This window comes from Molossus molossus, unplaced genomic scaffold (assembly GCF_014108415.1).
Source record: "Molossus molossus isolate mMolMol1 unplaced genomic scaffold, mMolMol1.p scaffold_m16_p_2, whole genome shotgun sequence".
Lineage (NCBI taxonomy): Eukaryota > Metazoa > Chordata > Mammalia > Chiroptera > Molossidae > Molossus > Molossus molossus.
Window position 1 is genome coordinate 16,768,282 of NW_023425355.1, and position 13,168 is coordinate 16,781,449.

A 13,168-nucleotide genomic window follows, 5' to 3' on the forward strand; every position below is an offset into this window, starting at 1 on the left:
TAGAGCAGTGGTTCTCAACCTTCCTAATGCCACCACCGTTTAATACAGTTCCTCATGTTGTGGTGACCCCCAACTATAAAATTATTTTCATTGCTACTTCATAACTGTAATTTTGCTACTGTTATGTCTTAGGCAGCCCCTGTGAAAGGGTCGTTTGACCCCCAAGGGGTTGCAACCCACAGGTTGAGAACCACTGCCCTAGAGCATAAATTGCTCTAGAAACTGACTGAGACTGTGCCTCCTTTAAAAAAGTTTCTGAGTTTAGTGTTTGATATATGCCTGCCTCCAGAAGAGTTTGTCCCACAACTCTTTTCCAAGTGCTCTCTTGCATGTTAGCATACCTACAATTTAGAGTGTATCTTAATATTTTCCCAGTGGTCTTCCATCACAACCTTCACTGTTCTTGCGAATGCCCTTATGCTTCTTCAACTTTTCCAAGCTTCATTGCAAGTGAAGTCAGTCCTTTTAGGAAGAGGAACTATCTGTTGTATGATTTGCTTTTTCACCCAGGTAAAATCTCTGATCCAGGACTCTGTAGCTAGTGGTAGGAACAATGTCAAGCAGCTTTCTGAGAGACATCCCCAGTCTGGGAGCTGAGTGCTTGGTGGAGAAAGTGACAGTTGATCTAAAGTTCTCTTGGCTTACTTCTACTTGCGCAGAGCAGAGTTAGGATAACTAACTCCATCTTGAGTTTGAACCTTATCATCTGAACACATATAAGTCTGGGCCCACAGCCAAGTTCTGGGCTGCCAGCCAAGGGAGGCAACCAACAGGTGCAAGTGATAAGAATGAAATAGGCACCGCTGCACACGTTGCCAAATATTTTGATTTGGGGCTTCGAGGGCTAATCTTGGAGACCACAAGCAAATCTAACAAGTGCAGATGAGGGGAGACACCTTCACAAGAATGATAAAAGTGAAATTAAGAACAGTGACACTTGCTATTCACCTGCCTGCAAAGAGCCATGCTGACAGCTCATGTATCTGGCTTGGTGGCCGTTGATTATTCCAGGGTCTTAGTGTATCCAGTTTGTTGAGCAGTCTTTCTAACAAGACATGGACCCCCTGGATGCAGAGGCTTCCGTGACTCTGAGTGACCAGTGACCACTGCTCTGAAGAAGAAGGAAAAATGTTTTCTCTTATTTTTAACAGAAAGAATTAAACTTCATATTTTTAATTTCTATTTGCCATTACATCTGTTAGTGCAAGTTATCCTAATATTTTTTTTCAGTAGGTTTTTAGTTACTCTAGGTCATTTTTGTTTCCATATATATTTTTAGACTCAGCTCGTCGGTTTCTCTAAACTGCCTTCTGGAATTGTGAGTGGAAATGTATTGAATCTATACCTTCATTATATCAATTACATTGGTAAATTGTATCAATTTTTCTTTTTCTTTTCCATAACATAGTGTATATTTCAATTTATTTAGGTCTTCTTTCTCTCAATAATGACTAGGACCAACACTGAAATACCAAATAGAAATTATAAAAGCAGACATTTTTATAGTTCCTGATTTGTCACAGTGGGTGGGATTGTTGGTATACTTTACCATTAAGTTTCATGTTCTTTGTTTTACTTGAAATGAGAAAGTCTCTTACATTTATTAAATGGCACTTATGTTTAGAAAGCTAATTAATTTATATATTAATTTTGTAAACAACCATCCTACTGAATGGTCTTATTATTTCCTAACATTTTTCAGTTAATTCTTTTTGGCTTTGCAGGAATGCAATTTTATTATCTACAAATAAATACAATTATTTTTGTTCATTTTAAATGTTCATGCATGATTTATTTTTCTTCTTAACTGCATTTTTAGGACTTCCAGAATTAAAATGCAATAATTGTGCGCTCTTATAGCACCCCTGACTTTAATGAATATGCTTCTAATACCTTTTTTTTTTTGGCCTGTGATTTTTTAGTTAACTTGTTCCTCTATTTTCCTAGGTTGACTTTTTATTTAGAAGATGGTAAAACAAAAGGAAAATTTGCAATAAAAATAACAAATATGTAATAAATAAATTATAGTCATAATGTAAAATCAGTTTGAATAGTCATAGAAAACAATGTTAGAAATAAATGTAATCTCTCTACAGCTATTCTAAATTTTCAGTTTGGCAAACTTTCTACTATATTTTATTTTTTCCCTCTATCTCTAAATTTAGTCTGGAATGGGACCCACTTAGTCCCAGTATGACCAAACGTTGAGGTGTATGTGACTTAAAATAGTATCTCAGGAACCTCCATAATGTTTTCAAAAATGACTGTCCTAATTTACATTCCCAATAACAGTGCTCAAGGGTTCCTTTTCTCCCACAGCATCACCAATACTTCTTATCTTTTTAAATTTTAATGATAATCATTCTAACAGATGTGAAGTGACATCTCATTGTGGATTTGATTTTATTTCCGTGATGATTAGTGATGCTGAGCATTTTTTTCATGTACCTGTTGGCCATTTGTATGTCTTCTTTGAAAAATGGGTATTCATTTTATTTGCCCATTTTTAAATCAGAGTACTTGTCTTTTTGTGCTGTTAACTCGTATGAGTCCCTTATATATTTTGGATATCAACCTTTTATCAGATACATCATTTGCAAATACGTTCTGTCATTCCATAGGTTACCTTCTCACTTTATTGATATTTTTTTCTTTTGCTGTGCAGAGCTTTATATTTGATATAGCCTGGAGGTTACTTAAATAATTAAAAATGGAACTACCCTATGATCCAGCAATCCTGCTTCTGGCTATTGATAAGGATTCTTGGCTTGACCAAATTTGGTTCGGGATCCCCGAACCTTCTTTCAGGCCTATCTGTGCACTTCCTTTCAAAATACAGTTTTAGCAAGAACTCTGCTAAATCAGTTCAACCAGAACCCCACCCTTAATATCTGATCACCCTCAATATCTGATCAGCTTCCTCATCTTCCACCATTCCCCAGGTAATGTCTGATCGACCTAGCCTGTCTCCAGCAAGAGTCTGGTTATGTCGGCATAGCCAGAATTTCCCCTTACCCCTCACGTTTCCTCTTAGTCATTTTCCATGCCCTGACCCCCAACCTGCTCCTTGGTTATAAATTCCTATTTGCCCTTGTTGTGTTTGGAGTTTAATCCAAATATTTCCTCCACTGTAAAATCCCATTGCAGTGGGCCCTATATTTATTGTAATGGTCCTTAACAAATGTTATTGAATTTTTTTTTTCTTTAACAGGATATATCTGAATAAAATTAACCACTATCTTAAAGAGAATCTGCAATCCCATGGTAGGTGTCTATCAAAATAGATAAAGAAAACAAACTATATATATAAAATCAGCCATAAGAAGAAGGAAATACTCCCATTTGCAACAACATGGATTGACCTTGAAAGTCATCATGTTATGTGAAATAAGTCAGAGTACTCTATGATCTAACATGTGTAGACTCTAAAGAAGCCAAACTCATAGAAACATATTGTAAAATGGTGATTGGCAGGGGTTGAAGGTGGGGAAAATGGGGAGAGGTTGGTTAAAGTGTACAATTTCCAGTTATGAGATGAATAAGTTCTGCAGATATAATATACAGCATGGTGATTATAGTTAACAATACAGTATTATTGTTAATCATAGTTGATAAAAGAGTGGATCTTTTTTTTAATTTTTTTTCCTTTATTGATTTTAGAGAGAGAGAAGGGAGAGGGAGAGAGAAATAGAAACATTGATGAGAGAAAACATCAATTGGCTGCCTCCTGCATGTCCCCCATTGGGGATCAGGCCCATAACCTGGGCATGTGCCATGACCGGGAATCGAACCTGCAACCTCTTGGTGCATGGGTCGACGCTCAACCACTGAGCCAAACCAGCTGGGCAAAGAGTGTTTTTAAAAAGTTTTCACCACCAAAAAAAAAAAAAAAAAAGTTAATTATGTGAAGTGATGGAAGTATTAGCCATCCTCATTGTGGTAATCATTTTGAAATACATAAATATATCCAATCATCACATTATATCATTTAGACTTACAAAAATTGTATGTCAATTTTATCTTATTAAAGCTGAAAAAGCAAGAAGCAAAAGATAAATTTTTATAATTATAAAAATAAAATGTCATTTGATATTAGTGGGTGATTATGATATTACAAGCAGTAAAACGCATTCTTTATGTATAGGTTACCTCACTCATTCTACACACTAGAGAAATCACTTGAATCCCCTTTTTAAATTGAAGAATCCTTTAAGAAACTTTTTTGTTCTGTTATTTTTCAAATATAGATATTTCCATAGTCATTTTGTATTTTTCATTCAGAAAAGAATTTACAAATGTGTAGTAGTCTCCCATGATAGCACGTTTTACCCATAATACATTCCTCAACTCATTGTCAGTTTACTTTCTTCCTTTGAATCTCCACGGAGTTTTCATCACCTTTTTGTCTACAGTTTTGATACCTTATAACCTCCTACTCCTCGCCTTCCTTTTCTGTATCTTATAATCAAGCTAAACATCAGCTTGTTACAGTCTTACGTATGTTCTGTTGAACTCCCCCAGCAATCCCTTCTTTTCTGAACTTTTACATTTTCCTACTTTGAGTGGCGTGGCTTGTTTGAAATCAACATAAACGTTTTTTACACATAGGTCTAGACCCTGTGCTAGTGACAGAGATTATGCAGTTACAAAGTTGTGTTTCTTTTGATTTAGTTTGAATATTTTATATATGTTGTACATTTCCCTCTATCCCTCAAGTCATAGCTCCTAGACATATTGCCAAGAGATACTATTGCTCGTGCTAAATATATATATATATATATATATATATATATATATATATCCCCCCAAAGCAACTAAACTTCTCTCTAGCCTCTCTCCCCTGTAGCTTCTGCCAACTTACTATTATTGTGCCAGGCAATGGCCAAAGCAGACTGCCAGAAAGCTGTGGTACATATACACAATGGAGTACTATGCAGCTGTGAGAAAGAAAGATCTCTTATCCTTTGAAACTACATGGAGGGACCTGGAAAGTATCATACTAAGTGAAACAAGCCAAACAGAAAAAGACAAGTATCGTATGATCTCACTTATTTGTGGAATATAATGAACATAACAGTCTGAGGAATGGGGTAATCCCAGAGACGTGGAAGTGGGGTACATGCTGACAATCCCCAGAAGAGGGGGTGGTGGGGGAGGGATAAACTACAGAACTTATATGCATGTATGCCTGAACAATGGACATGGACAACAAAGCTGGGGACAGGGCAGGGAGGGAGGTGGAGGGGAATCAGTGGAGGAAAAAGGAGAAACATCTATAACAAAAATTATTTAATAAAAATTAAAAAGTAAAAAAATAAACATTAAAAAAAACCCTATAGATTCCTTGAATTGCTTAATAAGCATCTATACAGAGGATAACTGACTATACCAAAGGCTTACAGTGTACAAAATTGGAGTGCCCTCATTTAACTGATTCTGGGTTTTATAATCTAATGTGAACATTTTTATTGTATTAAAATAGATTTTGTTTGGTAAACATTTTTTTCCTTTCTATTTCTTTTTATTAAGAGTTTTATAATAAAGCGTAAATTTATTTAAATTTCATCATATCCTTTTCTTTTTTTTAATTTATTTTTTATTGTTGAAAGTATGACAGATGTCTCCCCTTTTTCATCCATTGACCCCCTCCTCCATGCTCCCACTCTGCTCCTGCTTTCCCCAAATTAATGTCTGTGTCCATTGGTTGTGCATACATGCGTGCAAGTTCTTTGGTTTATCTCTTCCCACCCCCACCGCTGTCCCTCTGAGGTTTGTCAGTCTGTTCCCTACTTCCATGACTCTGGGTCTCTTTTCGTCAACAGCGTATTTTGTTTATTATGTTCTATAAATAAGTGAAATCATGTGGTATTTGTCTTTCTCTGACTGGCTTATTTTGCTCAGCATTATGCTCCCCAGGTCCCTCCATGCTGTCTCAAAGGATAAGAGATCTTCCTTCCTTCCTTCCTTCCTTCCTTCCTTCCTTCCTTCCTTCCTTCCTTCCTCCCTCCCTCCCTCCCTCCCTCCCTCCCTCCCTCCCTCCTTTCTTCCTTTCTTCCTTTCTTCCTTTCTTCCTTTCTTCCTTTCTTCCTTTCTTCTTTCTTCCTTTCTTCCTTTCTTCCTTTCTTCCTTTCTTCCTTTCTTTCTTTCTTTCTTTCTTTCTTTCTTTCTTTCTTTCTTTCTTTCTTTCTTTCTTTCTTTCTTTCTTTCTTTCTTTCTTTCTTCTGCATAGTATTCCATTGTGTAAATATATCACAGCTTTAAAATTTTTTTTTCTTTATTGATTTTTTTAGAGATAGAAGAAGGGAGAGGGAGAGAGAGATAGAAACATTGATGAGAGAGCTCATTGATTAGCATCCTCCTGCATGTCCCCCACTGGGGATTGGGCCCACAACCTGGGCATGTGCCCTGACCAGGAATCAAACCGGCGACCTCTTGGTGCATGGGTCAATGCTCAACCACTGAGCCACACCGGCGGGCACCACAGCTGTTTTATCCACTCATCTACTGATGGACACTTGGGCTGTTTCCAGATCTTAGCAATTGTAAATAATGCTGCTATGAACATAGGGGTACATATATTCTTTCTGATTGGTGTTTTAGGTTTCTTAGGGTATATTCCTAGAAGTGGGATCACTGGGTCAAATGGCAGTTCCATTTATAATTTCTTGAGGAAACACCATACTGTTTTCCACAGTGGCTGCACCAGTCTGCATTCCCACCAGCAGTGTACTAGAGTCCCCTTTTCTCCACACCCTCACCAGCACTTGTTGTTTGATGATTTGTTGATGGCAGCCATTCTGACAGGTGTGAGGTGATATCTCACAGTTGTTTTAATTTGCATCTCTCTGATGATGCAAATAATAACAGTTCCACTTCCTCTTTTCTAATTTGGATGCCTTATATTTTTCCTTCTTGTCCAATTTCTGTGGCTAAGACTTACAGTACCATGTTGAATAAGAGTGGCAAAAGTGTTCTTAAGGGAAATGCTTTTAGTTTTTGCCCTTTGAGTATGATATTGGCTGTAGGATTTCATACATGGCCTTTATTATGTTGGCTTTAGGCATATGAAAATTTAATCCTGGTTTGACTTTTTGTAACTTCAAATTATATGTAACAATGCATACAGTTTTATTGAAGTTTTATTTGAAATATTTACAAATTAGTACATGCGATAAAAAGAAATTTATTGTTGGATTTTGAGTTATGATTACTACTAAGTTAATATATAGAAACAAACAATTTGCTTAGAATGTTTATCTAGATGATAAGACATCTAAATCTCAGCAGAGTTTTATTTTCCTGTACACATCCCAGACAAATTAATTTTGAGGAATTATATGGAGTAATAACATTTGGAAGTTTTATGTCAACAAACTTTTACAGATGTATTACAAAACAGCTATTTTTTCAGCATTTATGCATCCCATTAAATAAAGTTTAAAAATAATTAATATGAATAATTCATTATGTCATAAATCTAAATAAATGTAGAGCATAATATTTTAGATATGGGGAAGATTTAAGGAATAATATAGTCCCGTGGATTACAGGTATGCCTGGCTATGACCAATAGCATGAAACAACTTCTACTTTTTTTACCCAGTAAACACACACACACACACACACACACACACACAGAATCATAACTAATCAAATTATTAATGAAACAATATTAATCCTTATTATGTTCAATGAACTTTGATATTTTCTTTTGTACTCTATATCATTAATAAATCCTGCTTATAACCACCAGAATTGATTTCACAACTAAAGATGTTTCCAAAAGTATTTTTCAAATAGTTGTATAACATCCTCATTTTATTGATGAGGAAACTGAAGCTCAGAGAAGTGAAATTCAACTGCACACATGGAAAAGAATCTTGTTATTTTACTTTCGGTTTAATTACTGTGCCTCTTTTTTGAGACAATATTATACATAAACTGTCAGAGTGGGCATTTCATTTTCCACTTTACCTATAAATTGAATATAACTCTATTCATTTTTGCTCACATATATCAGTTTCCAAACACATGCAATTTCTAAAGGTTATCACTGGAGTTTAGGGCAACTGCTTGAAAGGTGAACCCATTAAATAAATAGCTCAGTGGTTTCCAGATTAACTTTCTTATCCTGTTCTTAATGTATTGTGCATTGTTTAATAATATAATGACTATTACACTTAGGTTTTAATTAAATGTTATATTAGAGGAAAAGAGGAAAATAAAGTTTATGGCTTGAGTTCAGGGCTCTCTGTTATAATTACCTCTCTAGTGATCTACTGCAATTTCATACTACATTTGTGTTCTTATTCTTTCTTTATTTATTGCCTTCCTTTCTCCATCAGTGCCTTTATTCTTTTTATTTTGGAAGGCTTAGGGTCATGGCCTGTACTATTATACTAACTTGGCCTAAGGTTATATTACTTTCTCTTTCTTTGTATGCATTAAAATTCTTCCATCCTGTCTCTACTTTTCATAAGATCCTCAGCTCTTTTCTGGTAACCAGTGAACAAAAATGGTTCTAGAAAAACACATTTCTGTTGATGTTAAATAAATAATACAGATAACTCATATAAAGCAATCACATAATAAACTTAAGAGTCTTTAGAAAATACCTTAAAATAGGCAAGTATCCAGGGCATTTCAAACACCAAGCCAGGCCAGTGGAAGGTCTGGCTTTGATTTTTAAGACTGTTTAACCATTCATCAAAGCACCTGATGAAAAGTAGCTACCAATTCGAACTGCTTTTGTCTAACATTTACCCAGAAACCCCAGAAATAGACATGGTGATAATTCCAGTTTTCCATACCGAGACTGAGATATATCTTACTGTAAGGTATTTTTTTTAAATCAATAATTATATAGTCATATATAAATCAGTGTCACTTAATGAGAGAAGAATGCAAATTTAAATGGATGAAATAAAAAGTTTAAATTTACATTAATGTAATAATTCAGGTAGTTTTATCTAGTGAACATGAAATGAAAATTAAGATATGAATCACAGATACGTTTACTTCAGAAACATCTCAGAAAAGTGACATCATATAACAGTAACGGTTGTGCAAATAATTCAAATGAGCAGTGCAAATAGCATAATATAAGAATATGTTTTGTTTGTTTACTTCTGTCCCAACAATAGCAATCAAAGTGTGTGAACTTCATTCTATATGGTTAGTCTTACATTATAGGTTATTTGCCCGGCCAGTGTGGCTTAGTGGTTGAGCGTTGACCCGTGCACCAAAAGTCGCAGGTTCAATTCCTGGTCAGGGCACATGCCCAGGTTGTGGGCCCAATTCCTAGTGGGGACATGTAGGAGGTGGCCAGTCAATGTTCTCTCTCACAGATGTTTCTCTCTATCCCTTTACCTTTCCTCTCTCTAAAATAAATAAAGAAAAAAAAATTTTAAATAAAAAAAATAAATTATAGGTTATTTGACTTTCATTGCTTAACGTGTGATTAAAGGTCATCCTTAGTATGATTTTAATCATATATAAGAAAACTCTGTTCCCTGAAAAAGCTGAAAAATAAGATTTCCTAAGACCAATAAACTTTTTGGAACATTTTAATATATATTTTAAGAAATCTAGTATAATATTTAAGTGTATGACCATTAAAATTTTTAGAATCAGACTAACCCTAGTTTAAAATCTGGGCTCCAACACTCACGCGGGATATGACCATTAAGTAATTTTACTGTCTGGTACTTTGTATTCCCAATTGCAAAATGGAACTAATTACTTACCTTATAAACATGACAAAAATTTAAATGAGATAAAATAATATATAAAGCATCTAGTACAGTCACTAAAACACAGAGATTGCTTTAAAATGGAAGCTATTATACTTTTTCACGATCTCTTAGATATAATCCTATATTATAAACAACTTGAACAAAATTATTTGCATCCAAAAACTATGTGGTAAACAAATTAGAATTTTTTTTTTGTTAAAAGTAACAAAACTCAATTCAAGTTAGCTTAAAAATTCTGCTCCCTAAATTCTAAGTCATACTTTTGTTCTAATAATAAATATATAAATTATATTATTTTTAAAGATTATTTGAATATGATATTTTTTAAAAATATTTTTTTCTTTATTGATTTTAGAGAGAGAGAAATGGAGAGGGAGAGAGAGAGAGAAACATCAATGAGAGAGAACATCAATTGGCCGCCTCCTGCATACACTTCACTGGGGACTGGGCCCACGACCTGGGCATGTGCCCTGAAATCAAACTGGTAACCTCTTGGTGCATGAGTTGATGCTCAACCACTGAGCCACACTGGCCAGTCTTGAATTCGATATTTAGTCTGACACTAGTCCACTTCCACTCCCCTCTTCCACTAACTACATATCCACTCACATTTTAGTCAAGACCTGGAAAATAACTTTTCTTTCTTTCTTTCTTTCTTTCTTTCTTTCTTTCTTTCTTTCTTTCTTTCTTTCTTTCTTTCTTTCTTTCTTTCTTTCTTTCTTTTCTTTCTTTCTTTCTTTCTTTCTTTCTTTCTTTCTTTCTTTCTTTCTTTGTTTCTTTCTTTCATTTATTTAATCCTCACCCTAGGACATTTTTGCATTTATCTTCAGATAGAGCGGGAAGGAGAAAGGGAGGAAGAGAGAGAGAGAGAGACATCAATGTGAGAGACACAGATCGAGTGGCTGCCACCCACACGACCCCAACCTGGCCAGGGACAAACTGCAATCGAGGTACGTGCCCTTATCAGGAACCCAACCGGGACTCTCTGGTCCGCGGGCCCAGGCTCTAACCGCTGACCCAAACCAGCCAGGGCTGAAAAATAATTTATATGTGAATCTATTCTCTAAAGTTTTCTAAAATATGAGGCAGAAATGAAAGCACATATAAAATAGATGCTATTGGTGCTCACAGATATGTGGTTCTCTTTCTCCCAGACAGAAGGAAGCCTGCATGTCCCAGACGTTTTGTGGTTTTATGAGGTTAGGGCTAGGTTATATGACAAGCTCTAGTCAAAGAACCATGAAGAGGAGCATTGTGTTTCATTTCTAGGCTGAGACAGTGAAAGTGCTTCATGCCATCCTTCAGAATCTCGCTACTATTTTTCTTTTTCTTTTTTTAATTTATTTTTTTATTGATTAATTTTTGTTACAAATGATTCTCCTTTTTCCCCCCACTGATTCCCCCCTCCCCCTCCCCTCCCTGCCCCTTCCCCAGATTGTTGTCCATGTCCACTGATCATGCATACATGCGTATAAGTTCTGTGGTTCATCCCTCTCCCACCTCCCCACTCCTTAGGGGATTGTCAGTCTGTACCCCGCTTCCGCGTCTCTGGGACTACCCCATTCCTCAAACTGTTATGTTCATTATATTCCACAAATAAGTGAGATCATATGAAATTTGTCTTTCTCTGTTTGGCTTGTTTCACTTAGGATGATACTTTCAAGGTCCCTCCATGTAGTCTCAAAGGATAAGAGATCTTTCTTTCTCACAGCTGCGTAGTACTCCATTGTGTATATGTACCACAGCTTTTTGATCCATTCGTCTACTGATGGGCACTTGGGCTGTTTCCAGATCTTAGCGATTGTAAATAGTGCTGCTACAAAGATGGGGGTACATATATTCTTTCTTATTGGTGTTTTATACTTCTTAGGGTATATTCCTAGAAGTGGGATCACTGGGTCAAATGGAAGATCAATTTTTCTTTTAAAAAAAATGACAGTTGGGCCGCCTGGTGTGGCTCAGTGGTTGAGCGTCGACCCTTGCACCAAGAAGTCGCCAGTTCGATTCCCGGTCAGGACACATGCCCAGGTTGTGGGCCCGATCCCCAGTGGGGGGCATGCAGGAGGCGGCCAATTGATGTTCCCTCTCATCTATGTTTCTATCCCTTTCTCCCTCTCCCTTCCTCTCTTTCTAAAAATCAATAAAAAAATAAAAAATTAAAAAAAGATAATTGATATGCAACTTTGTATAAGTTTAAGATGTATAATGTTAATTTGGTACTTTTATATATTGCCATATTATTGCCATTCATTATAAAATTAGCTAACACCTCTTTCATGTCACATACTTATTCATTTCTTTATTGTGGTGGGAATAATTAAGATGAAGTCTTTTAGCAAGTTTGATGTTTACAGTACAGCATTGTCTATAACTCCAGGACTTATTTATCTACTACTTGCAAATTTGTACATTAAACAATATCTCTCCTATTCCCCCAACCCTCAGCTCCTGGTAACCACCATTCTACTCTCTGTTTTCATGTATTCTGCTTGTTTTAGATTCTACATGTAAATGCTATCATACATAATATGCCTGACTTCTCACTTAGCATAATGTTCAAGATTCATCCATATCATCTTACCAGGCAGAATTTCCTTCTTCCCCATGGATGAATAATGTTTTATTGTACATAGATACATCTCTTCTTTATCCATTTATCCACTGATGGACAGTTAGTTGTTTCCATAACTTTGCTATTGTGATAATGTCACAATAAATATGGGAGTGCATATACTCCTTTGATATCCTGTTTTCATTTCTTTTGAATATAAACCCAGAATTGCAATTGATTTTTGTCTTTCATTTCTTTCAGGAACCTCCATTCTGTTTTCTATAGTGGCTGAACCAATTTACATTCCCATCAAGAGTGCACAAAGGTTGCCTTTTCTCTACATCCTGGCCAGCACTTACCTCTTGTCTTCTTGATGATCACCATTCTAACAAGTGTGAAACAATATCTCATTCTGGTTTTGATGTGCATTTCCCTGCTGATCAGTGATGTTGAGCATCCTTTTGCGTACCTGTTGGCCATTTGGATATCTTCTTTGTAAAAATCTCTATTTAGTTTCTCTGCGTGTTTTTTCAATTGGATTGTTCAGTGTTTTGTTGGTGGTGTTCCTAAACTATATGCAGAATCTCTCGGTTTAAGTCCAGGTGTTTCAACTGGTTCAGTGAAAGCACAACAGAGGTTTCTTCAGCCTGAGTCGCTGAGTGACAGTGTGTAACCGAGTCTTTTCCATGTGAAATGTGTAGTGTGAGGAAAAAGTCAACTTGTGTTCAGGTATTGATTCGGAGCATAGCTGATTGGATTCAATCCTCATTTTGTCCCCCTACTACAGGGCTATTCAGAATCAACCAACCTTGATAACAAGAACAGAAATAACACAGGCATAAACACAACACAAAAAGCAGTT

General features: G+C 35.9%; 1 long non-coding RNA gene across 1 annotated transcript; it reads left to right on the forward strand.

Moving 5' to 3' along the window:
• Window positions 1-918: 918 nt before the first annotated feature.
• Window positions 919-12,616, forward strand: LOC118635841. Its single transcript, XR_004960559.1, has 3 exons — window positions 919-1,318; window positions 3,212-3,264; window positions 12,568-12,616. It is a non-coding gene; the product is annotated as an uncharacterized LOC118635841 (long non-coding RNA).
• Window positions 12,617-13,168: the final 552 nt, after the last annotated feature.